At 34.9% G+C, this 27,019-nt stretch overlaps 1 protein-coding gene and 1 pseudogene across 2 annotated transcripts in view; both read right to left on the minus strand.

The window, feature by feature from the left end:
* The window catches only part of TMEFF2 (transmembrane protein with EGF like and two follistatin like domains 2), a 231,445-nt gene that overhangs the window by 76,707 nt on the left and 127,719 nt on the right, over nt 1–27,019 (minus strand). The window lies entirely within an intron of this gene.
* On the minus strand, nt 19,002–20,269 carry LOC308498880 (protein DEK-like; annotated as a pseudogene). The gene has a single exon. The product of its transcript is annotated as a protein DEK-like (transcript).

The raw sequence follows: 27,019 nt of genomic DNA on the forward strand, positions 1-27,019 counted from the left end.
GAAATTGGTAAAGAAATAAATATACAGCACTTGCGAACTTCTGTTTTTCCCCCACTCCCATTCCCCAACCTCCTGTGTAGCTCTTGCTTTTGCTCAATTCACAGTATCATAAATCTGAAACAATACATACCATTCCTTACTTGATCACACATTAGCCAATAGGGACTCTATTGTAAATAAAGAGATGACCATGAGGTTACCGGCTGCTTTGCTGCCAGAACATCCCTGGAGTTGCTGGTTAGGTTACAGAGTGCTTTGTTTTCTTTAGGCATGGGAGGAGGAGGGAAACTGAAGTGTGAAGACAAAGGTGAAGGAAGACATAACCCTAGTGCGGCTCAGTGTGGTCACTTTGCTGCTGTAATAGATGACTATGTGTCAATGCACATTAATATTTGATGTGCACCATCATATTGTCTTTTAAGTGCACTTTCACAATATTGTAAAGCAGTGAGGCCGCTCTAGACAAGGATTTATATTGCCAAGTGCCATGGCTTTTACTTGGTGAAATTAGCACACATCCTGTCCTTACAACGTCAAAAGGGAGCCTTCTGTTTATGTGGAATAAACAGGCAGAGACTGGGTCCAGCCTTATTTTTGAAACACTGTTTTATCTTGAGTGCATAAACACGATGCACAACAGACAAAATAGTTTTTCTTAAATGGCACACGGGTGCATTTTGTATTCTGTTCCTTAGAAACAAAGACTTAGCTTCTGTCATTATTTAAAAAAAAAAAAAAAAACACCCTTAAAACAGATCTGCAAGTCAAAGCTTATGCATTGTGGGATAGACCGATGAAGAAAACTGAAGAAAATGCTTAGATCTACAAAGCCTTCTGCTCATTTTTATTTTCTTTTTTTATGAAAATTGGATACAAGCTCTGGGAAGCATTATTTGCTCACACAATGCCTGACCACATGTGCAAACCATTAAAAGGGCGTAGCTCCCCTGCCATTTTGATGCAGTCCAAAATAAAAATGTAAATGCCAAAGAACAGTTTCTCCAGATATGCTCCAGCTGTCCCTTGTATCATTAATTCTCTTCTCAAATACAATAATTCACCCAAATACAATAATAACAATAACCCAAAAAAGATTATGTTTAGAGATCAGAAAGCACCTATGCTTGGAGGAGTTAATAAGAGAAACCAGTATATGTGGTTTGTGGAAGATAAAAATATGAACTCATAAAGGGAGTCAGTCATAAGATCTTGAAACATTTCAAGAAAATATTAAGGTCAATTTTGATTTTTTCAATTTTGATTATTTTTCACAAAGATAACTCACCAGAATATAAATCAAACTTCTATTGCATTATTCATTCACTCATTCCATAAGCATATCTTCAGTGCTTGCTATGTGTTGGATATTATATCTGCCAAAGCAGTGCCAGGATATGTATCGGAGAAGGAGCCTGTCCTTGAGGAGTCTACCATCAGATACAGTACCTGAGATACTACGTATGTAAGTCACTATAGAGTACAGAGAGAAAAAAATAAATTAAAAGAGAAAAAATGATATTGGATGTAGTAGGCAGCATTCAAAATGGCTCTTAATGACTTCTATCTCCTGGTATTCATGCCCATGTGTAACCCCCTTCCCTTGAGTGTAGGCTGCACCCAGTAATTCTCCTTTAACACAGCAAAAGTGATGGGCAGAGATGGCTTCATGGGTCCTGCATTTGGTTTAATGTTCTGTTGTCACTGATTTAAAACTTCATTTTGGAATTTTGTAACTGAAGTCCAGTGACACAGTGGGGCCTGCACATCAGCAGAAGAGATGCATTCAATATGTGTGTCTGCCTCCTTTTTGGCCACCCATTCCCATATAGTGTTCTAGACACCCAAAGAACACAGGATTTAGTGGATCAATGATTCATGGGAGTTCAGTAAGACTCAAAGCAAGTACAAAGTAAGTGGGTTACTTCTACAATTGAGTAAATGGAGAAGTGACAGCCTGAGAAGCTATCCTTTCTGTTCAAACCAGACTTGCTTAGAGCACAGGAAGAAGGCAATGGCATCCTAGGAAACACAAATGACCAAGGATCTCATTCATGTTAATTTTTTTTCCTCATATGTTACTTCCCTGGATCAGCCAACCATGTGTGCTAAAAAGTATGACTTAGTAGGAAAGAGAAAGAATGACCTGTAGTTCCTTTTCCTTTCAGTATTTCCTTACTAATAAACTAAAGGTAGAGAGAGTTGTTTGAGAATGTGTGAGTATCAACAAATGAAATAAAAACAGTTGAGTTAGTTTTGTGCAGCCATTTCTATTGTTCTGATAGAACGAAATGTATGTGCACATACAAGCTACAAAGTACAATTGTGTAATCTTACTGATTCTGTACACAAATTAAATGCACATATTTGCATTTAAACCTAGCTTTATATAATACAAAGATTAGCAGGAAAATTCATAATAATAATTAAAAATGTTGGTCTTTCTATATTCAGAATGACATAGCAAATAAAAATCATGACAACTCAAGAAAAAAAATTAACAGAAGGAAAAATGCCTTCCATAGAACTTTTCCCCTGCTTTTTGAACTACAGACTTCACATTTTCTTTTTGCATTAGACCCCACAAACAGCAGGCTATGATGATGGAATGTCACTTTCAAGACTAGGTTATAAAAAAATACTCTGGCTTCAATCAATCTCCATCCATCTCTATCTCCATCTCTCTTTACCTTAATCTCTCTTTATCTCAAAGGTAGAGAGAAAGCCACCATTTTGTGAGGAGACTTTGGCCAAGAGCCAAGAAGGACCTGTGTCCTGTCAATAACCACAGAATAAGTGTGGAGGTGGTCTTCCCCCAGGGGAACCTGTAGATGACTTCAGCCCTAGCAGAGATCCCAACTGCGACTTAGGAGGGGCCTGAGCCAGAAACACAAGGTTAAGCCACACCCCGATTCCTGACCCACACAAGCCATGACAGAATAAATATCGTTGTTGTAACCTGACACAATCTGGGATAATGTGTTTTGCAGCAGTAAAAAACTAAAGCATTGGGATTTAGTGGAATAAGAGCTTACTTCTAAGGACTGAGGAAGATCATTTCACATTCTTTTATGATAAGCGTTTTGTGACAGAGGACCTGACATTGCAGGTAGAGGAGACTGTATAATCTAGGTTAGGGTGACATGTTTCAAAATTTTTGATCTTGAGACCCCTTTCCTAATCTTAAAAAATACTGAGGACCTCAAAGAGCTTGTATTTATGCACAGTATAATCTGTTGATATTTACCATAGTAGAAAATAAAACTGAGGCTTTTAAAAATGTGTTATTAATTTGTTTAAAAACAATAACATGTGTAATACCTGTTCACATTAACACATTTTTAGAAAAATGAAAATTTTTCTAAAAATAAATTTAGTGAGAAGAATGGCAATGTGCACATATTTGAAAATTCCTTTAATGTTTGGCTTAATAGAAGAAAACTAGATTCTAATACCTGCTTCTGTATTGAAATTGTTGAATAACACATATCAAGTGGCCTCTGTAAAACTTCACTGTGCATTTGTGTGAGAGTGAGAATTAAAAAGGCAAACGATACCTTAGTCCCTAGACAACTCATTGAGAACAACTCAGCTAAGGCATGGAGATGGGGGAGTTCAGAGTACGTATTGGCTAAAGCATTCCATGGAAGGAAAAATCTCAGGAAGGCAGATGTCAGAAGGCTTGAAGTTCACACTCAGTAGTATTTAGCAGAGGGTTTGGCAGAAATTATTTGTCGTCAATCCAAAAGCCATTCCTGCTCTCCTTTTGCTAAAGAATCCTTGATTCTGTTCAGACATTGGAAGCTTGTTTATGGAGGGGGGTGTGTGTTGAGCGGTCTTCCCCTTTCCCATGATTTTCATAAGCTCAAATATGTGACATAACCATGGCAATAAAAAGAAGTCTGCTGTTGCAGGTGGTGATGGCAATGAGGAAGTTTTCATTGAGGCAGAGGCTTGTTCTGTTCTGCCCTTGGATGTTGAGCTATAAGAATATGAAGTATCGCTGTGCACCCTATACATGCTTGCTGTAGCCATCCTGTTCCAGTGATGAGAAGGCCAAGAGAATCTGAGTGAGCTGACCCAGAGCCTGGACACTGATGGGTCACCAAATTGCTAAAGATTTTGGAACTGTGAACTGACAAACCCATTAGTGTCTATGAAGACTGACCTGACTGCCATGGATTGGACTTTGAGGCACCAGTAAGGTAATTATTAAAATATTCCAGGTAAAGATAATATGGCTCTGAAATATGCTGGTCTCAACAAAAACAAAAAAGAGAACAAAATAGACATAAGAGAATTATGGAGGTAAAATTTGTAGGGCTTAGCAGCTAAGCAGATGGACATTAGTGTGTATGGACAGAGGAATGAAAAGGAAGCATCAGCGATGACACAATTAATTGCCTGCTTCGGTGACTAGAAGAACAGTGGTGACAGAAACAGTGCAGACATAATAGACTTGTGAGGGAGGGTGATGGATTAAATTTGGGCATGTGGCATGAAAGAGACACTCAAAATACATTGTACATGGTTGATGCTCAATAAATGTTTGTTGTGGTCTTATATCTGATACCCATAGGGTTTGCTTCCTCATATCCTTCACAATTTTAGTAAAATGTTGCCTTCTTAGGAATACCTTTCTTGATCACTCTATCTAAACTTGTAATATTCATGCCCCACTTCCTTAACACTTGTTCAATATGTCTTAATGAGTCCTATGTTACTTTTGTGGACTTTTTTTTAACCTAAGCACTTATCTAACAAACTATGTATATGTTTACTTATTTATTGTGTTTTCCTAACAGAAAGTAAGCTCAATGATCAAGGTTTTAATCTATTTTGTTCACTTCTGTAACCACTGCACCCCAACCAATGCCTGACACTTAGTAGACACTCAATAAATATGTTAAAGAAATGAATAAATATGCAGAGCAATAAATACTCAGAGCCAGGGCTGCAAAAAATATTGGTCAATCATACATGTATGTCTAAAGTAGTAATTGAAGCCTCAGGACCAGATGAATGTATTGTAATTAGATACTGAGCTCACACAGTTAACATCAGATATTTACTGAGTAACAAGGATTGTCCTAAACGTTTTTTATATATCATAGCATTTAACCCTTATAAAATCCTGTAGGTAATTATTTCTCCAATTATTTCTCAGATAGAGAAGCTGAGGTTCAGAGAGGTTAGGTAACAACTAAGGTCACAAAGATAGTGAGGGAGCTGGGCCTTTACGTAAAAGACTAAAATAAACTCTCGTGCAGAAACTTTAGCAGACATTTTTATCTAATGCATGGGATTTTAAATTTCAGTGGTATGTAGTTTCAAGAAAAATGATCCAGAGTGTTTCTTACTTTCTGGCTGTGTCAAAAGTAGAAGTAATTGCTTCTTAAACTTTTAAGAAAAGTAATTCCTGACTTTGAAATCAGAAGAACATTCAGGTAACTATGCATATTTGTAAACATATCTTCTAATGCAAACAAATGTTAACAGTTAAAAATAAAATGAATTGTTTTATTGAAAAGACAATGTACTTTTAGCCCTATTGGTTTTCTACCTGGAATTGTAGGACCTTATAAAATAATACACTAGCAGTGTAGGAAATATACTTCAAGTCATGTGTTCGTTGTAAGTTAAAATTACATGACTTAGAAGGTTAGTCGGGACAGCTTTTCCCTTAATGCCTCAGAGATGTTCTTCACAAAGAAAATGACCACACACTTATTTCATTTAAAACAGACCAGCCTCAGGATGGTTTTCTTCCTTCTGTGGAAAAGCAGGGTATTAATGAAGATAAGAACTCTTTTGGCTTATGCAACACATTTTTACATTTCTTTCATGGACATGAGATGGAAAAACAAGATGAAAATGATTCTTTTATTGGGCATTCAATTAACAAATGTCATGACTTTTCCATTAGTCTGTATAAACCCTAGAAATGAGTTCAGATGAGAATGTGTTATTATGTGGAGGAAAAGATGGAAGTGTATAACCTTGGGCAGATCATTTAACTTCTCTCTGCTTTACATTTACAAGCAGTAATACAAAGAGACAGGATTGTATGATCTCCAAGGTGCCATCCAGATGGATTTAACACACTATGATTATTTGAGAGCCAATTTAGTGCAGCAGTAAGGAGCCTGAGCTCTGGAACCAGATTGCTTCCACTTAGGTCCTGCTTCAGTTCACTTATTATCCATATGAAATGACGTAAGGGACCTTGTAACCCTTTAAGCCTCAGTTTTCTCTTTCGCCAAATAAGGATAGTAACTTTCCTAGGGCTCTTTTGAATATTAAACATAATCATTGTTGTAAACTGTTTAGTATTGGATTTAGTAAAAAAAATAATCAATGAACAAGTATTGTGAACAATTGCTATTTACTTTATATTTTAAATTAAACTCTTTTTTTTCCCTTTAACAACAACAACAAAAATTTTCCTAAGAATTCAGGATGGTATGATTTTTCTTCATTTAAACTCTTTAATCTATTTAACACCTATTCTATTATTCAAAGTATAAAAAAATAAGTCAAAGCATTAATTTCATTTACAATCCCGAACAATTGATTCGATCGCCTTCACCCCCACCTAAGCAGAATAAGTGTTAAGATTCAAGGCCTATTCAAATGGATGGTTTGGAGACTTATGAAGAATTTCTGAGATAAGTTAGGACACCACTGTACAGGTCACCAATAATGAGTGAATGAGTGACATTGCTCCAAGTCACAGTCTGAATAATGAATTTTTATGAAAAAGGCAAATAGAAACACTTTTGAGGTATATTTGTTTAAAATAAGAAATTCAAAGAAAACTGAGGTTAATGATAATAGTTATTATGTATCTTCCTAACACCCTCAAATAATAGATATCCAAATTTGCTTTATGTGAATGTGAACATGGAGCTTCAGAAAGGTTAAGGAGCCTGCCTAAGAGCACACAGAAGTAAGTGGCAGCACCAAAATTTAAGGTCAGGCAATTTGACTTCAGCATCTGGGCCCTTAATTATACTGCTTTTAGCACAAGAGGCCCCTTTTTTTTGTTTTCAGGTTTGTTTTACACAAAGTCTATGCTCTCTTAAGATACCAAGCTGCCTCATTATATAAACCTATCCATACACTCATCTGTCCATCCATCCATCCATCCATCTATCCCTCCATCCATCCATCTATCCCTCCATCCATCCAAGCATGTCTTTGTCTATTAAAATATGACCACCAGGATTTGGTCAATGAGTGAGACAGATTTGTTAGACTTGACTTTGATATCGTGTGGTCATCACACACCTGTGATTTAGGTCCAGCTCAATGGTCAATTGAGTATTTCCTCTGGTGGGGTCTTTTTGTCAGGCAGTGAAAATTCTCTTCTTGTGAAAGAAATTTCCTAACAGAGTGAGTTTTACGAGTTTGTTTCTCTCTCCTCTTTTAGAAAGAAAAAAAAAAAAGTTTTCTCTTTTTAAAGCATGATTTTGAGTTTTAAAAATAAATACAACAGATTATTTCCTATTTAAAGTTCACAATGAATCTTAGAATTTCATTTAAAATATTCAAAACACTATCTCAAATATATTTTTAAGTATAATTCCTCAAATTTAAAATTAGGTCACTACAAGTAGTGAAATACCGAGCTAAAAAAGATATTCATTTCCTTTCCCTTCTACCTTTTTCATCACTTCTCCACGGGAAAACAACTCACTAATACTGTTGCACATTGTAGGAACAAAAATGGATTTACCTCTTTTTTGTTCTCTTTTCTTTTTACCGGTCTCTAGATTTGTAGGCCTCACATGGAAAATCAATTTCTGCTTTATTCTTGTAAGCTTGGATTTATCTTCCTAAATATATCCTTCTCGTCAGAAGCCAATCAAGCATGTTGCTATCCCTGTTTATAAACTGTTGTCCTACTTTATGCTTTTGCTTCTGATTAACTGGTTCTTTTTTCTCCTTTGTCGTAGGCAGTGTGATGCTGGAGATGTGGAAGCACCTCTACCTAGCCTCTCAACTCCCTAATGCTCAGGCAAGTCAACCTAATTTATGTTAGCTGTGAGGAGGAGGCAGGGAGAGTGGCACAGCCAGCCAGTCGGAAGAGTTCACCAGTCTCCCTGAAGGAGGTGGTCTCTCCTACTTATCTCTGGGTGGAGCCGGGATGGGGAGGTGAACACATCTGTGGTTATGTTTCCAGGGTTACCCCACTACAACACCTTTGGAGAGAATCTTAGTCCATTGGGGCTGCTACAACACAAATGCGGTTTGGTATTTATGGTATGGGTGGCTTCTAAACAACAGAAATTTATTTTTCACAGTTGTGCGGGCTGGGAAGACCAAGATCATGGCGCCAGCCTGTTTGATGTCTGGTGAGTGTCTGTTTCTTCATAGATGGCTCTCTGTTTGCTATAAAGTCACGTGGTGGAAGGGGTGTGCTAGCTCTCTCAGGTCTCTTTTATAAAGACACTAATCACATTCATGAGGACTCTCCCCTTAAGACCTCCTCCCAAAAGCCCACATCCTAATGCCACTACCTAATACCACCATATGTTTTCAACATATGAATTTGTGTGGGGGAGGGTGTATATTCATGTCATAGCAGTCAGTGCCATTTACCGACTTTGTTTCTCTGCTTTCTTTAATGACTCTTAATTTCTCCACTGTTTCCTATCTCAGGAATCTATCTCACTCACATTTACCTTTCCTCATTGATGTTGAGTTCATCAGTCAGGATAAGGTGTTATGCTGCAGTAACAAACAACTTCAGCATCGCAGTGGCTTAAAACAACAAAGATCTATTTCTTATTCATGTTACCTGTCACCCAAAGACCCAGGATGATGAAGCAGTCACTTAACTTGAACACTGCTGGTTACTGTACCAGAAAGAGGAAAGAACTCGGCAGAGACTTGCACTAACAATCAAAAACTCAGCCATGGGTCAAGGTCTTGAACTAGACACCTGAGGTTCCTCAACCTCAAGGGAACCAAGAAATACAATCCTGTGACACAGTCCTATTTCTCCTACTCTGGAGGTGGGAAATAGAAGTATTCAGTCAGCAGCAGGGCAGTGATTTTATCTTTTAATTAAACAAGTGGAGGATAGCAGCTCTTATGCCCACCCCCCCCACCTTTGGTCTATTTCCAATTTCTTGCCTCTTAATACATACTGATATCTTTCTATTTTCCTTTATTTCTAAATCACATTATTTTCAGTAAATATTTTGTGTCCTTTTTCCCAATAGTCTAACTTTTGGCTAGGCCAGTGTCTATTCTCATTCCTTAGCCCCAAATCCATTTTCTTTATTAGATTTCTCTGAACTCCTGCAGCTCTTTCTGTCTGCACCACACAACTTAACCTTTAATTACTTGCCTACTGGGTATTTTGCTTGGTTCTGCCTTTTATCAGCTGAATCAGAACATAACTTTCTCTCACCGTCTCCCTCCCCTACTCCAAATTGACTCTACCTCCTGATCCCTGTTTCCAAAGTTGTTCCATTATTCTTCCCAGCACTCAGCCTCAAAAATCTTTATTTCTCTTTGCCTCTTTTTCTAATCTCTCGCTTCTCATAATTGAGTGGTTACCGAACTCTTCCCCATGCACCCACTGTGCTTGCATGGCTCATAGCAAAAGTGAAAAACATATTGCAGACTCTAAATATAAGAGGATATTGCTCTCTATTCCTTTAACTATTTTTCATTCCTTCCTCTGTTTATTTATTCATCATTCATTTGTCCATGCACTTACTCAGGACCTAAGTGCTTTCTTGGAACTGCTTGTTATTGAGGGAGCCGCAAATTAAATATAAGTTTCTGTTCTCCAGGAGGTAACATTCCAGTTGAGGAAATCATGTATCCCCATTTCAAGATAACTAGGTGCTAATATAATTGAAACAAGCAAAAATGCTCTGGGATATGGGAGAAAGCATCAATAATGATGTTCTGGAATGGTCTAGTAAGGCTTCAGGAGGAAGTGAGAGTGGGGAAGACTAAATTATTTCACTACCAGATGAAAACATCTGAAAGCTTCTCAGCATACTTAGAATGAAATCAACACTCTTCATTAAGGCCTACAAGAACTTTCATGATTAGGCCCCTTCTAAATTTCATCTAAGACCTTCTTTCTTATTTTCTGGGCTCCAGCCACACGAATCTTCTGTCAGTTCCTTCAGCATACCAAGCCCTTCTGCATTCTGTGCCTTTGGACCAGGGCTTCTCTTTGCTCAGAATTCTGTTTCTATAGATATTTGTGAGGCTAGCTCTCTCTTGCTATTGGATTCAAATGACAATCCTCAGAGAGGTGTTCCTTAAATACACATCTTAAATAGCATCACCCTCTCCCAGGACCCTGTTTCTCAGAACTCCTGTTTTCTTTTTTAAAAACTTGTCTGAAATCATCTTTTTTCCTCCCTCCCTTTCTTTTTACTTGTTTATTTTTTGATGACCAATCTCCCTGTCTGTTCTTTCTTAGGATGTCTATGTCACCCTCTTGGTCTGGAACTTCCTCAGGATATAAGATCTTTACAGGTGTGAGTTTTGTCTGTGTTATACACTATTGCCAAGGCACAGACAGAACATGACCCATCATATGCACTAAACACATATCTATTGCTACTGTACAACTTCTTTGACTCCAATGTCTCTTTCTTTCAGGGACAATTGTCAAACTTCATTACCGGGTTCTTCCTCCTTACATGTAACAAATGTTCTGGCCAGAGTGATATATGAGGAAGTGAGGAATGCCAGTCCCAAGACTGGCCAATAAAAACTCCCATGTATGATCTTTTGTTTTGTTTTGTTTTGTCTTCTCTTCTCTTCTCTTCTCTTCTCTTCTCTTCTCTTCTCTTCTCTTCTCTTCTCTCTCTTCTCTTTTTTCTTTTCCTTTCTATTAAATAATGAATAGGACTTCAATGACTTAGAGAAGGGCAGGCAGATCCATGATAAAGACAAAAACACGGTTCCTAAAAGATCATGTGTACAACTGCCTTATTAGGAACATTTGCCTTAAATTGTGAGGAGAGCAGGAATTAAATGTGTGTGTGTGTGTGTGTGTGTGTGTGTGTGTGTGTGTGTGTGATACCTCTGATAATTTGGCACTTCTCTGTTATAACATTTAGTGTTACCCAAACTGATACACTTGACAATCATGTCTTCCATCATTTGGCTATGGATACTATTCCAATTCTTCAGGTACTATACATACTGTCAGTCATAAGCTACTCTTTCCTCTGAAAGTACAGCTTCTTTAACTCTACCTTAATTCTACCTTAACATCTACCCTCTAGCATTACACAATGAAAAGAGCATGGATCTTGAAAATATTTGGGAAAAATCTGAAATTGAATTCAAGAACTACCTACCTAGCAACATTACATTTGGCATGTTAATAGTATTTACCTCCCCAAAACTTAGTTTCTTTCTATATATAAAGGGAAGAGAATAATATGTAACTCATTGAACTGTTGTAAACAATTAAAAGAGATGGTGCACTTGACTTCCATAGATGAGGCACTTGACTTGCATGCTATATAAACACACATATCTTTCTGTTTCCCCAAGGAAATTTCTCTCCCTTTTTTTTTTTTGTATGTTAACATAAATAGTATATTAATGAAAATAAGTACATATTCAAAAGAAAAATAGTGTGAAGAGTGGCATTGTTTTACATTTTGGCAAATCTCTTTTTTAAAATTTTTTAATTTATTTATTTTTTTAAATTTATTGGGGTGACTATTGTTAGTGAAATTACATAGATTTCAGATGTACAATTCTGTATTACATCATCTATAAATCTCATTGTGTGTTCACCACCCAGAGTCAGTTCTCCTTCCATCACCATATATTTGATCCCCCCTTCTTTACACCTGCAAAACTCTTCCAAGTCTTGCAAATTCTCCACTGTGCCCCTAGTTTTGTGGAACACAATGTTCACCAAATAGACAAAAGTGTGACCTCTGGGTTTAAATCTGGACTTGACCCTTAATAGTTAAGAAAACTGAAACAAGTTACTTAACACCTTTGTGGTTCAATTTTCATGATATTTAAAACTGAAATAGTAATAGTACCTAATTTGTAGTTTTCTTGCAAATGTTAAATAAGTTAATTAATGCAAAGCCCTCACAGGAGTGCAGGGCACAAAGTTAGTGCTCACTATAACTTAGTTGTTATTTTAAAATTATTCTCTCAAACCTTTCAGACTCAATCATCCCAGCTCATGTGGACACTGACCTTTTCTATACTTAAGATACTTGTTGTGTCCATTGTATTGTCTTATTTTCTGTTAAAAAGAAATTCTCCCTAACTAGCAACTTTGCACGCTACAGTTTTTAATATCCACAATGTTCTACATCAAACCTTCTAGCCAATGTTCTAGGCAGCAAAATTGGAATTAAACTAAATTACATTTTTTAAAATTGCAGGCCTACTGCCCTCGTGCACTCTATGTCATTACTATGTGTTGTTCTATGACTAATGCTAAGATTTCTTCCCCCTCTAATTCAAACAAAACAGAAACAAGCTCACAGATACAGAGAACAAATTGGCCCTCGCCAGATGGGAGGATGCTTGGAGGGATGGGGGGAAAAGGTGAAAGAAATTAAGAAGTACAAATTGCTATTTATTAATATAGTCACAGCATATGGAATATAGTGTTATATTCTATAGTGTTATATTCTATAGTGTTATATTATATTAGTTACATAGTGTTATATTATATTATAAATAACATAATAACTAAGTATGGTGGGTACTAGATGGGTTTAGACTTATCAGGGTGATCACTTCGTAAGGTATATAAATGTCTATTCACTATGTTGTACACCCGAAACTAATATGTCAAGTCTAACTGGAAAATAAACAAAAAATTAAAATAAATGAATAAATAAATAAATTTGAAACTGTACTTTGAGTTGGGACAAACAAAAATTGGGCGGAAAAGATACAATAGATGAATAAGTGGATTAAAACTTCCAGAAGCTTGATTATACTAATTATACTAATATAAGACTATAAATCCCATTATGAACATTAAAAAATATATAGTCAAATATATCTACCAAAATATTGGTTATTTATGGATTATTTGAGTCAAAATAGAAAGAACAGAATTGATAGTAAATATACATATATCTCAGTTACATTTTGCATTCTAAATCCAAAATATAATCGTTAAGCCCTATGTTAAGATCTATTACTTTGCATATTTTCTCTTTGCTTCTCTTTTCTATTTTTTAATCATTTAACTAATTACAATCAAAACAGGCATATTTGCTGTAAAAAGCTGAAAAATGTTTTCCCATTTTTCACAAACTTGTATAAGAACCACATCTCTTATGTTCTAGGACCATCTCAAGATCACTGGCACTCTTCCTTACTCTGCTGCTTGAACAAATTATCTTTCAACAACTGCTTAGTTTTTCAATCTGTACAAAGGAATTATAATCCTAAAGACTCATATGAAATATTTTAGGGGTTCTGCCTAATTTCTGGTTGAGATAACTATAATTAATAGAAAAAGACTAAAATACATTTGCCATCGATTCCTCTTGTTTTAACTCTGTACTTAGTCAAATATAACAACAACATATCTGGATATCATTATACAGGTCTTACAGAGAATCACCTTTACAGAGATATAATTTTCAACTTTAGAATTTTATCATTAATATATTACATTAAGATCCAATATAAATAATTTTATATAATTTATAAGCTAGTTATTAAGGATGTTGTCTTTTATTTCATTCAAAATGTTATTAAAGGCATACAGTATAAATTTGGGTGGCATTCAGACTTACCACAGTATCTCCTGATGAACTAGTTGTTTTTTCTTTTTTATATTAAATTTATTAGGGTACCATTGGTTAATAACATCATGTAAGTTTCAGATGTACAATTCTATAATACGTCTTCTGTATATTGCATTGTGTGCTCACCAGCCAAAGGCTTGCCTCCTTCTGTCATCATATATTTGAACCCCTTTACCCTTTACATCCTCCCCCCCACTGCCCTTTATCTGGTAACCACCATACTGTTGTCTGTGTTTATGAGTTTGTTTGTTTCTTTGGTTTGGTTCATTTAGTGCTTTCCATTTTATATCCCACATGTGAGTGAAATTGTATGGTTCTTGTCCTTTTCTATCTGACTTATTTCACTTAACATGATAGTCTCAAGATCCATCCATGTTGTTGCAAATGGCAATATATCATTTTTTATGGCTCAGTAATACGCCATTGTATCTATGTCTTATATCTTCTTTATCCAATCATCCATCAAAGGACACTTCAGCTGTTTCCATGTCTTGTCTATTATGAATAATGCTGCAGTTAACATAGGGGTACATATATCTTTACAAATAAATGTTTTCAAAGTTTTTGGGTAGATACCCAGAAGAGGATTGCTGGGTCATATGGTAATTGTAGTCTTAATTTTTTTGTTGAATCTCCATATTGTTTTCCATAATGGCTGTACTAATTGATATTCCCACCAGCAGTGTGTGAGGGTTCCTTTTTCTCCACATCCCCTCTAACACTTGTTAGTTCTTGTCTTGTGGATAACAACCATTCTAATGGGTGATATCTCATTGTGGTTTTGATTTGCATTTCTCTTATAGCTAATTAAGTTGAGCATCTTTTCATGTGTCTGTTGGCCATCTGTATGTCTTCATGGGAAATTACATCACAAGAATCACTTCTTTTCTTTCTTTCCTTGAATTCCAGGAGTTAGTGTTTTTGATTAATTGTAGCAGCTTCTCTTAATTTGATTGTTTTTTATAATTATTTTTGCTATCCTACCTTTTTCCTTCTTTCTTCTCCTCAACATTGTTTTATTATTCAACCCTTCAATTTTTTCTTCTTATTTAAATAGCTTCATTGTATTTTTACTTTTCACACTCTTGCTTCAAATCCTTTAAAGAACATCCCATTTCCTTGCTTTCTAAACAGATGACTAGTCAATATGAAAACTTATTTATATTAATTTCTATATCAGGGTTAAAATATAGAGTGGTAAATGCTACCCTCTGGACACAGTAGACCAACTTTTCTAAATAAAAATGACTTAGTGGATACTTTAGGCCAAAGGGGAAAGAGGAACAATACCACTGTGATCACTGGGGATGCTTGTGAAGTATGTCTTTATAGCTCAAAGTAATTCTGCTCCTATCTTAGATGATGTTTGAATTCAAAGGAACCATGGAAATCATCTGGACCATCACCCTATTTCCCATATTTTACCTATGAGAAAAATGGAGTTAGTTCTGACATAAAGATAGGTGTATACATCAATGGAACAAAATGAGAGTTCAAAAAATAAACCCTCATATATAGGATCAATTGATTTTTTTACAAAGTTGCCAAAAAAAAGTTCAATGAAAAAAGAATTGCCTTTTTAACAAATGGTACTGAAATAACTGGATATCTACATGCAAAAATAATTTAGGACTCATTCTTCCCTCCATACACAAAAATAAACTCAAAATGAATCAGAGGCCAAAATACAAGAGTTAAAACTGTAAGCCATGCAGAAGAAAAGATAGGAGTAAATCTTGTGATCTTGAGTTAAGCAAAGACTTCCTAGATATGACACCAAAAACACAAGTGAAAAATGAAAAGAAAAACAAGTTGGAATTCATCAAAATTCAAAATTTTTGTGCTTTAAAAGTGAAAATCACAAAAGGGAAAATACAACTCCACAGGATAGAGAAAATATTTGCACATCATATATATTTGGTAAAAGGATATACCTATAATATGTTATAAAAATGTTCTTACAACTCAATAATAAATAGGTAAATAACTCAATAAAAATTTGATCAACAAGCACATGAAAAGAGACTCAACATCAGTAGCTATCTGGGAAATGCAAATCAAAACCACAATTAGATACCACTTTACACCTACTTGGATCATAATTCTCAAAAAGATGGTAATGACAAGTATTAGCAAGTATATGGAGAAGTTTGGATCCTCACACACTACTTAGGAAATATAAAATGGTGTAGCCACTTTGGAAAGCAGTTTGGCAGTTTCTTAAAAAGTTAATCATGAGATCACCATTTGACCTAGCAATTCTACATCTAGGTACATATCCCAGAAAAATGAAAACATATGCCTAGACTAAACCTTGTAAACACACATACACATACACATTTGTACACAAATGTTTGTACCAGCATTATGTGAATAGCCCAAAATTGGAAACAACCCATATGTTAATCAACTGATAAATGAATAACAAGATGTTGTATATCTATCTATACAATGAAGTATTTTCCATCAATCGAAAGAACAAAATACTGATACATGCTACAATGAACATGGACCTTGAAAACATCATGCTAAGTGAAACAAGACCAGTTACAAAGTACCATATGTTGAATGATTCCATTTATATGAAATATCAGAATAGGAAAATCTATAGAGATATAAAGTAGATGAGTTGTTGCCTACAGATGCAGGAGGAGAAACTTGGGGGGAAATGAAGAGGGGTTACTAATGCTACAAGACTTTTTTTAGGGTGATGAAAATATTATAAAATTGATTGTGTTGATGGTTGCACAACTTGGTGCATATATTAAAAGCATTAAATTGAATACTTTAAATGAATGTGTTTTGTGTGAATTATATTACAATATGGCTGTAGATCTATCATCTATCTATGTAATCTAATCTATGAAAAACAAAACAAAATAAAACAAACAAAAAAAAACCAGAGGCCAAAAGAAATGTGATTTTATCCAAGATGAGAACTCATTTTTCTGAACTGGCAGTTTAGTAGTCTTTTCACTGTGTCATGCCAGCTCTTTTCTCTCTCTCTCTCTTAAATCTCTTCTTTGGTAGCTTTGATGAGATAGTGGCATGAGTCACTTGAGCCCTTTCTTTCGCTGCATGTTGATCACCCTTAAGCTTTCAGGGATTTCATATATTTATTTGTAAAATTATGATAACATTACCTAATCTACCTACATTATAGAGATACCAGAGGACCACAAGAGAGAAGAAAGTAGTCTGAAAAGTATAAGGTTTTCAATATGTTAGAAGTTTTTCCTTTTCATCTGACTGTCCCATCATGCCATGCATGATTCAAAAGGAAAATACTTCCTCCAACATAATTACAAAAAGACAATTGTTAAAAGACTTACGAATTCAATATTTCATAATATGTTCCCTGAGCATGTAGTAACTCTACACAAAAATGTTAGATACTGATATATTGATTGATACAGGGCTTCTTTTTATTTTTTTCCTTAAGTCTGACTGTCTAGTGTCGCTGCATTGCAGACAGCTTCTTGCAGTTTATTTTTCTCTAATCAATAATTTGCTACAGAAGAGAAAACATATTCAATTGAAATTAAACTGTATACTTTCATTAAAACCATTATTTTTATTTAATTGTCATAATTGATAATTTGATGCTATATGTGAATGTCTTAAAATACCACATTTATGTAGATATCTCTAAATACAACACTAATATTGCTAATGTGAAGCTAATATTTTTGATTTATTATTTTTATTGAAAAGGTTTACTGGAACAAATTAAATATTTAAAATCAAAGGCCAATTCTTAAGTCTCATTTAATTTATTCCATTCATTTTTATTAAGTGTACCTTTCTCTAATGTCTTAACAATTTTACCAAGAAACATGTCAAAACTGAAAATAATTGTTAACAGTCAACATACTTTTATATATTTCTGTTCTATGATGAAAATATATTTTTATTTTAAACACTCAGTTGGATTATTAAAGGCCTAATTCTCTCATAAGCAGAAGTTTTTACTTTCAAATTTAGATTTTTTAATAAATTGATTAAATAGTCAATTTAAAAGACAAATTAGTATCATTCAGGGGTGGTCCATATGTTGATAACCCAGAATTCAGATTGGCCAAAATTTAAAACCCAACAGCTCTAGTTCCACAAATGTTAAAAATAAGTCCATTATCACTTTTGAGAAATACTTTGTCAGAGATACTCACTATTACCTACACATTATTTCTGGCATTATTCCTGGTACTTTTTGGCGTACTTATAAAGGTGGCCAGGTTCCCTGAAAATATCAGCATTTTATATGGGCAAAAGCAGTTAATAAAAATCAGTCATTTATTATAAGCCAAATGTGCTTGTACCTAATCCCACTCTTCTGTAATTTTTTAAACTTTTGATGTGTTGATTTTAGTCTATCCTTAATATAAAATGTATCTACAGACACTGTTGCAGAGTTAACAGTAAAACTACAAATTGATGATACTTTCAAGGCAAAGCAGAGAACTATCTGTTCCTTCAGTGTTTTCTTCACTAAATTCTGACTTTCACTGCTTCGTGATACCATCTGGCTGAACACTGACATTTTCTAGTTTATAAATGTAAAAATATCTACCTATGAGTTTAAAAATTGATCTGCACAAAAGAAATAAAAAACACTTTATATACAATAAATTTGTTATTAAAAATACAAAACTAACATCTCACTTTTGTCATGCTGACAATTTGACACATATACACATGCAGGAGAAAAGTTCCAATTTAGTCATTTGGACAGCTGAAGATTGTATATTCTTAACATGATGAACACACTGTCACTGAGTTTTTACACTGACAGAGAGATATGTATTCAAAATATTTCATGTACTAAATATTGCAATAATCTCTGCATGTATAAATGGCAGTTACAATAGTTTCTGTTCTAATCGATTAAAAGTATGTCTTAAACAAGCTAATATTAAGTGTACTAAAAATCACAACAGTTCAAGAATCTATGACCTTATAAAAAGAAATCCAAAATACGACATAAAAGCAAGGAACAATTACTGCCATGCAAAATTTTAAACTAAAAACTGCACAGACATGCAATTTAAAATGGCTAATTCAAATTCACACCACGATAAAAAAGTCAGCAGTAAGTTCTACCAACAATGCTTGCAAGGTTTTAGGAAAGGAAATACATTCTTCTTGCTGGTATAATGGTGTAAATCAGATGTTGAAATCCATGGAATAAGTCATCTTTTTCTGTCTTCTATCTCAGGAAATTAGCTCTTTAACAGTTGTTTTTATAAAACCTTTCCTTCAGTTAAATCAGAAGCAGGATCATTTTCATGTACATTTTTACAAATCTGTGCCATTGTAACTTCCTCCAAGCTTGCACTGGCTAATCATTTTTTTACTGTTTCCTTTAATTCTTCACCGGTAGGAGGTTTCAATTTTTAAATTAAAGGTTCATCATCTTAACTATCGTCAGATTCACTTTCTTTTTTTTAACTGTTTAGATACTTCTTGATTGTGCTGCTATAGCTTTCTTCATATTAGCACTTTTAACAGATTTTTTTTTTTACTTTCAGAAGTGGCTTGCTGTGTAGGTTTTTATCTTTTAGTAAGTCTTTTTTTTTTTGGTGGCTCCTCTTCATTTTCTTTTTTTTTTTTTCTTCTGAAGTCTCTTCATTGTTTTTCTTTTCATCTTCAGCACTGCTCAAGTCATCTGACAGAATCTCAAGACACTTGGTTTGCTTAGCTTTCTTTGCCATTTCAGAACTGTCCCATTCCTTTTTATTGTCTTTGCTAGAAGTGTTTTTTTAGATTTTGGCAATGGTTTGCCAGAAGCCTTTGGGTACTTAAGAAGTTCAAGATTATCTTCATCAGTTCACTGTTTGATTACTCCCAATCAAGAACCTCACAGATGCTCTTTAACATGGCATTTCTAAAATTTGTGTATGTTTCTTCCTTCTTTTTGTACTGGGTACTTTCTCTTTCAAATGGAAAGCCACTGAACTGGCCCAGATTCATCTTTAATGAGGACACTGTGAGTGGTCTGTTGTAAAGTAGTTTATGTAGATTTCTGAGTTCATCCATTTTCTTCTTATTCAGAAGGAAATGTATCCTTTTAATTTCACAAAGTTTCTGCCCCTTTCCTTGTGCAATGGTAAATGGCTTTCTTTGTAAAGAGACTTGCATTGTCAACCTCTCTACTTTTTCCGTTTCTCTCTTGCCTTCCACCAGGAGACTCTTCTTTTTCTCCCTCCTCTTCTTCTCCCTCAATCTCTCTGTCCTCCTTGTTATCCTCTTTACTTTCTCTTTCTGGCCAGGAATTTTGGGTTCTTTTTTGCATGCGTGCTGGTTGGGGATTCCCTCTCCCTGGGCAGCAGGGCTCGATGAGGATATGCTGTGGACGCTGGTGGGTCCCAGCTGCCATGGGCCTGGCACACGTGGGCACATGGAGCCCTCAAGCAGCCGCAGGCCACGAAGACAAGGTGCACAGGGCCCACTGTCTGCTGTCCGGAGTGCTGGAGTGACGTTTTCACTAATCTCTTGGCTCCACAGAATCAACAAGATTTGTGAAGCTATTTTTTTTGATTTCTTACTTTTGCTTTTCCCCCAATTGTTATGCACTTCTCGCCGATATACATCTCTTAATATGGCTAGTTCAGACCTAGCATTCCTTTTATTACCCTGGATAATACTATTTTAATTATAGAAAGCTCATTTTAGGATGAGGGCAGAGAACAGAGTCAACTGTTATGTCAAAGACTTGGAAAAGACTGCAACGAATAAAAAAGAGCTGTTATAAACAACCTTGGAAGATCACCCTTCCCAAGGGCATTGTTCAGATTTCTTGTTTCATTCATAGCTTAGTGATGAAGGGATGAATGGATCCAATTTTACTTTGCATTGGGGGGACTAAACAAAATGGATATTTGTTTTGTTTTTGTTTTTTTATTTAAACAAACATATAGATCTTCAGCAGTATTGGTTTTTCGAGTGGTGTTGCATATAATCTTACAATTTGTTCAGTCTTGTACTAGATATTGCACATCCTGTTAGGGGAATGTATCTGGAACAGATGGATGTGAGCTGCTGAGGATGGCTTGCTGATTTGTTGTTTAGATGAACCAACACATACAATATATGAGTATTTGGAAGTAAACCACCAAAGACCAGAAATAGTTTCTACCCAATTTAAAACACCTTTGCAAGGACAGTTTCTCAGTAAATAATGCTTATACCTCAGAAAGCTACTTATTATGAATGCTCTGGAAACAGACAATGGAAATGTTTTCAGTACACATACTGTCTAGTCTCTTGGTGTTAATAAAAAAAAAGTCTAATGTAAACTTAGAGAAGACAGGTTTCGGTAAATTTTTTAGATCACAAATGTGAGGACAGTACCCTCAAATTCATTACTCTTGTGAAATGGAAAAAAATTGAAAGAATAATTAGAATTTGGGCCACAGAAATTATGTTCAAAAAGAAATATATTATTCATAAATTTGTTTAGCATTCATAACATTCTCCTAACTCAGCCTCAAGGTTAAGTAAAATTTTCGAGTGAGGCTTTGTTGATGTGTAAAATATTAGACTCATTAGAAATACATACATACATACATACAAGCATACATGGGAGGAAAACATACCTCCAAATTTACAATAATTAGTTTGGAATGATGGGATGACATTTCAATAGAGCTTTTTTTTATATTTCTAGTCTTCAAATTTCTATGATAAACATGTACAACTTTTAAAATCAAAAAAGGCCGTAACAAATTCCATTTTAATGTAACCATCAAAAAATATACATTAGATGGGGATATGAGAGGATTGACATCATATTTTTAAGTGCTAAATAAAAATATGTAGCATTACCACTAAATGGGGATTAAAGCCCACTGGCATATGGGCCATATTTATTTGCCATTTAATTTGGTGATTCTTCCCTCTTTCTCGATATCTCCTAATTCCTATTCTTGCAGCAAGAATATGCATTTGTAATAAACTGTCCTCTGCCACTTGGAAAGGGGCACATAGCCCATTAACTATTCCCAATTTATTAAGGAATGAATCCCACCTTGTTTAGCAAATGGCTTACTGAGCAGTGCCCTTGCTCTTTGGGGTTTCTCAATGCTCTGCCTTTTGTGTAGCCCTTTGAAATATTGCTGATAATGGCACACCAGCATGAGAGAAAAGGGGAGTGTTATAATGGCCAGTTTCTAAAAGCTGTGTTATCTGCCCCTTTTCTGGGTAAAAATCTGAAACTTATCACTAGTTATAATGTATAAATAATATTTATGCTTGTCCATAATCAGGGTTGCTATTGCCATTTCAAAATAAGTAAATTGAAGTTGAAGGGACCAAACTAGCCAGGTTTTGGTGAAGATATATCTCTTCTCTGAAACCTCATGGTTTATAACCTTCCCACTTAATTGGTACACACAGTTATAATAACCTAATATTCTCCCTAGGTAATAATTCACTATCTCTTAAAAAACAAGTCAAAAACAAACAGCCTTCAAAGAAATAAGGTGTAGTTCTTAACGGGAAAGACAATACTTCAAGGGCATTACAGACAATGTGAACTTGTTAGTAGTGAATTTCATCACAAAGTGGCACTCAGCATCTTTGCTTTTATATTCTGTTAGATATATGCAGTTTATGGGTGTGTACACTTAATACACACTACACACACACACACACACACACAATTTATGTCATTAAATATATGGGAAGATAGTAAGTGGTGATTAAGAGCATGATCTTTGGAGTCGGTCTCAGGAAGTTCAAATCCTAGTCTTCCACTTACTGTTTGGCTTTGGGCAATTTGCTTAACCTATCTGTGCTTCTGTTTCCTTATTTGTAAAATGAAGTTATTAATGTGTCTAACATCATAAGATTATTGGGAGGATTAAATGGCTCCATGAATGTAAATATTACAATGGTGCCTGCCACATGTTTCCCAACATATACTTTTGAAAATTCTCTCATTATTTTGATAACTACAATGAGAGTCATATTTTTATCTCCAAGACTGGGATGTTACACCAGGATGCTAGAACATGGCGCATGTACTCCCTGATTCTAAGGGACAGGAATCCCTTACTCAGAATATATTAGAAACTGAGACCCAGAAAACTGCAGAGGAAACTGAGAGTGAGGGTTTGGTGAGTGAGCACTGGAGATGTAAGGCAGGATATAGTTTACAGCAAGATTTTCTTTCTTTTTTTACAGCAAGATTTTTTAAAGCAAGGAAAAAGCAAAACAAGTAATGAAAAAAGTTAAGTTAGTGACAGAAATACAGTCTGTACTTATTTTGTCTGATTTCTTTTGCCTTCATATAGTATTTCACTATTTTTATACAAAATGGAAGTTACATGATTCATACTGCATAAGCTAAATAAAAATTAGTAAAACATATAAAACATGTTAAAGTTTAGACTACTTTATTCCTGTATTTCTTGGTACTCTACACCAGATCTACGTTTGTATATATCACAGCCTAATTAAGTTACATTAATCACTATGTGATAGTTAGACATTTGAAGCATAGTTTATGAGAAAAAATTCAAGACTCTTTAGAACTTACATGAAAATCCAATTCCTTTTGAAGTAGCCCAGTAGTGCAGAAGATCTGAGGTAAGCCTTTGTTTTAAAGACCATGTTTTATTTTCAAATTTCAGTTTTATTTTTTAAGTTCTACCTTTCACAAAGCATAACTATTTTTTTTTTTTGGAGGGTGGATTAATTGTGGGGTTATTTTGGGGGGCGGGGAGAATTGCTTGTCATACACTTGAGTGGCACTGTCATCCATTTATCTCTTTCTAAGTATCTCAAAGGGTTTAGATGTAGTTTGTAGATTTGACTATTTACTGGCAGCTACTGGAAGAGGGAAGTTTGGGTCACAAACATGGCATTTCTTGGCACAGGCCATTGTACGGACCATGTTACAGATACTAGTCCTATTTATAATTGTATTTGTAAATGTCATTTCATTGTGCGACTTTTTTTTAAAAGTAAACTTTTTAATGGATTAAGATAGGTGAAGAAATATATAAAAGATGGAAATAACACTGACAAATCAAATGTGTACATCGGGACATAGGATTTGTTTAAAATGTTGGCATTTTCCCTTGAAATTCTGGATATGGAAAGATGTGTGTTTTCCTGAATCAAGAGCTATAGATTCCTTCTGTCTCTGAAAAAAACGTTCTGGGCAAATAGAAGCATTGAAGGAAAGAGAGGTGTTTTTATTCTTAAGACTCCACTCATCTATATAAACAGAAAATATGGCAGCAGTTTTCAGAGGAGAGAGCATTGTCTTCCTGATGGCAAGAGGCAATTCCTGGGAGGCAGTATCTCAACTACAGGAATCTTGGAACTGGAAAGGCTTTCTCCTAAAGCCTTACATCCAACAAAAACCTTGGATTTTCTAGACCAGGTCTATTCTCTGTTTTTGTTTTTGTGTGTGTTTTTCATTCTCTCCATGAGCAAACTCATGTGTTATAAGCCAGTCTTAATTATGGTAACCACATTTGCAGTTCTAAGGCACGAGAGCCAAGGGAGTAAATAAAAGGGAAACACCCTGGGGGAAGACTGAATGAACTCTTAATTCACTAAAATTTTGTGACTAATCAGCATCCTCTTCTTTAGACATCCCACATACAACCCTAACTGATCTTTTTTTTTTTTTTTCTTGGTAGAAGACAATTGGAAACTTTCCAATTGCAATACAATCTTTGTGTTCAATTGTAGTTCAGTAGTAGTTTTAAAAGAAATAATTTTCTATATCTTCCTCAGAGGTGTCTTAATTTTCCCCATCAAACTCCTAATCCAAATGTACTAAAGTCAGCAGGAACTAATGCCTAATTTGCTTATATGTATGGTGAAATCTAGTGCCAAGCATCATCGTGGCTATTGCCCAGCTTCAAATATTCATGATTCTCCACAGTCCAAAATGCATTAAAGGTGGGAATGATGCCAGCAACACACAGTTTTCCGAGTGACAAGGAGCCTTCTCAGATCAAAGGAGCAAGATGTTGAAGACTTCAAACTAAAGTGTCTTTGTAAGAGACACAAAAGGAATGTCAAACCCCATACACCCTATTTCAGTTATGGAACATCAATGAAATAAAGAAAAGAAAAATAGATGCTCATTCTTTTTCTCTTATGAACTCATTTTACTGCAACTACTTTGTTTTCCTCCTTTCTCACCATTGCAGTTCAGCAGGGATGTTATGCACTAAAACTGGAAAGCATTATTAATGTTTCAAAGATAAAATGAATGACTATTGAGGAATTATTAGCATTTAAGCCAATATGATTTTGCTAATGGAGACTGAGTAACACGCAGAGAATAATACAAGAGCAAAGTTAAAATGGAAATAGGAACTATAACGCATACATAAGAAGCATAATACTTTAAGTCATTATTTAAGCATAATACTTTAAATTATTACGCACATAATAATCTAAGTTGTCTGTTTATGTCATTTGTCATCCAGCTGCATCTGCTCTTAACCCTATGCTCCCTTGCTTGATCTATCCTGACACCATGGAAATGTTAGGCATGTAGCCAATTTCCTCCCCAGCCATTTCTATGACCAGACCCAGCTACCAACATGCCTTTTTTGTTATATTAAATCAAATATCTACCTCAGCGCTCTAAACTACTGCTGATTGACAAGACCAACAGAAAGTCCTAGTCTAATTACTTCTTAGGAGTACTTCTCAGTGCAAAGAGTTACTGCTGACTTACTTTGAACTTACTGAAATACTTTACCAAGTAAGATAACTAAGGGAACATAAAGCTGTTTCTAAAATCAACCAAGTATCAGAAATATTTGCCAAAATCATAAATTGGTATTCCCAGTCCTATCAGACGGGGCTTTATTACTTTGCAATGAGTCAATTTTATTATGTTTGACTTATTTATAAGCCATTCTTTTTCTTTATAAATTATATTTGACAGGATGTATTTGAGAGTCTCTTTAATGTATAAATGTATTAGTTTTGACTTTTTTTCAGTCTAGATATGAAGAGACACAATCTTTTAAGCCCTTCTTTTCATTTCTTCTTAACCCCTGCCTCATAAATAGGAAACACATCCCTGTGCACAGACATTCCAATTATTTTTGAGGTCCATCCTAAATAAAGGGAGGCCTCACATGAGAGTTGATATATCTGTGGTGTGGACCACTTCATATGAACTTTTAATTCTCTCTTTTGGGAGATTCATCCTTTCCTACACTTAGATAAATACCTATAACTGAGGAATTTTTTTTTTTTTTTGTAGCAATGGTCTTTCTTCCCTATTAAGAAAACCTAGCCATTTTCTGACTTTTATAGCCTTGATGTTTTCCATAAGAAGAAAAAAAAGACAAGAAAAATAAATTTTAAATAAAATCATGGCACATAAGTGAGAGGCATATATGAGTGTATATACCATATGTTTTTTCCAAATAAACTCACTAAAATGTTGTCATTGGATATGATTTATCGATGACATCCTCTAATTAGTATTTTTCCCCTTTCCCTTTACTCTCCTTACTCCTCTCCATTTTATTTGTTATTTTTTTCCTCATGTCCAGTGTGACTCAGTTCTTAACTCAAAAACTCATCCATGTAACTATGAAAATAAGAAAAGCTGATTGTGTACCAGCTTTTTAATTCTAACAAAGATTTACCATCATGTAGAAAGCACTTGAAGACCTTTGAATAACTAGACTTAGTCCTTGTGGTGAAATGTAAAATATTAATTTCATTGGCCAGGGTTAAAGAAAGATCACAAGTTAATTTTTCACCCTTGTTTTTTTTTAAATTTATTGGGGTGACATTTGTTAGTAAAATTACATAGATTTCAGGTGTACAATTCTGTAACACATCATCTATAAATTCCATTGTGCGTTCACCACCCAGAGTCAGTTCTCCTTCCATCACCATATATTTGATCCTCCTTACCCTCATCTTCCACCCCCACACCCCCCTTACCTTCTGGTTTTAATATTGCAGATACAATAATAACACTATCCCTCAGTAGTATTTATTCATAACTTGTTATTACTTCATACTGCAGGGTTGAAGAAATATGTAGGCATAAAATTGTTTAGTTGGTGTCAAAAGAGAAAATAATCTAAAACACTGAGTTGTACTCTTGGTTGTCACACAGCATATGTGGTATTTTATGTTTTCAAGAGGACCTGGCATGGTTTCATCCAAAATCAATAGCACAGCAAAGCTCCTCTGCAACAGCTGACTGTATGAGAGTCAGATCACTCCCC

Source organism: Rhinolophus hipposideros (genome assembly GCF_964194185.1).
Source record: "Rhinolophus hipposideros genome assembly, chromosome: 6".
In the NCBI taxonomy this organism is placed as follows: Eukaryota; Metazoa; Chordata; class Mammalia; order Chiroptera; family Rhinolophidae; genus Rhinolophus; species Rhinolophus hipposideros.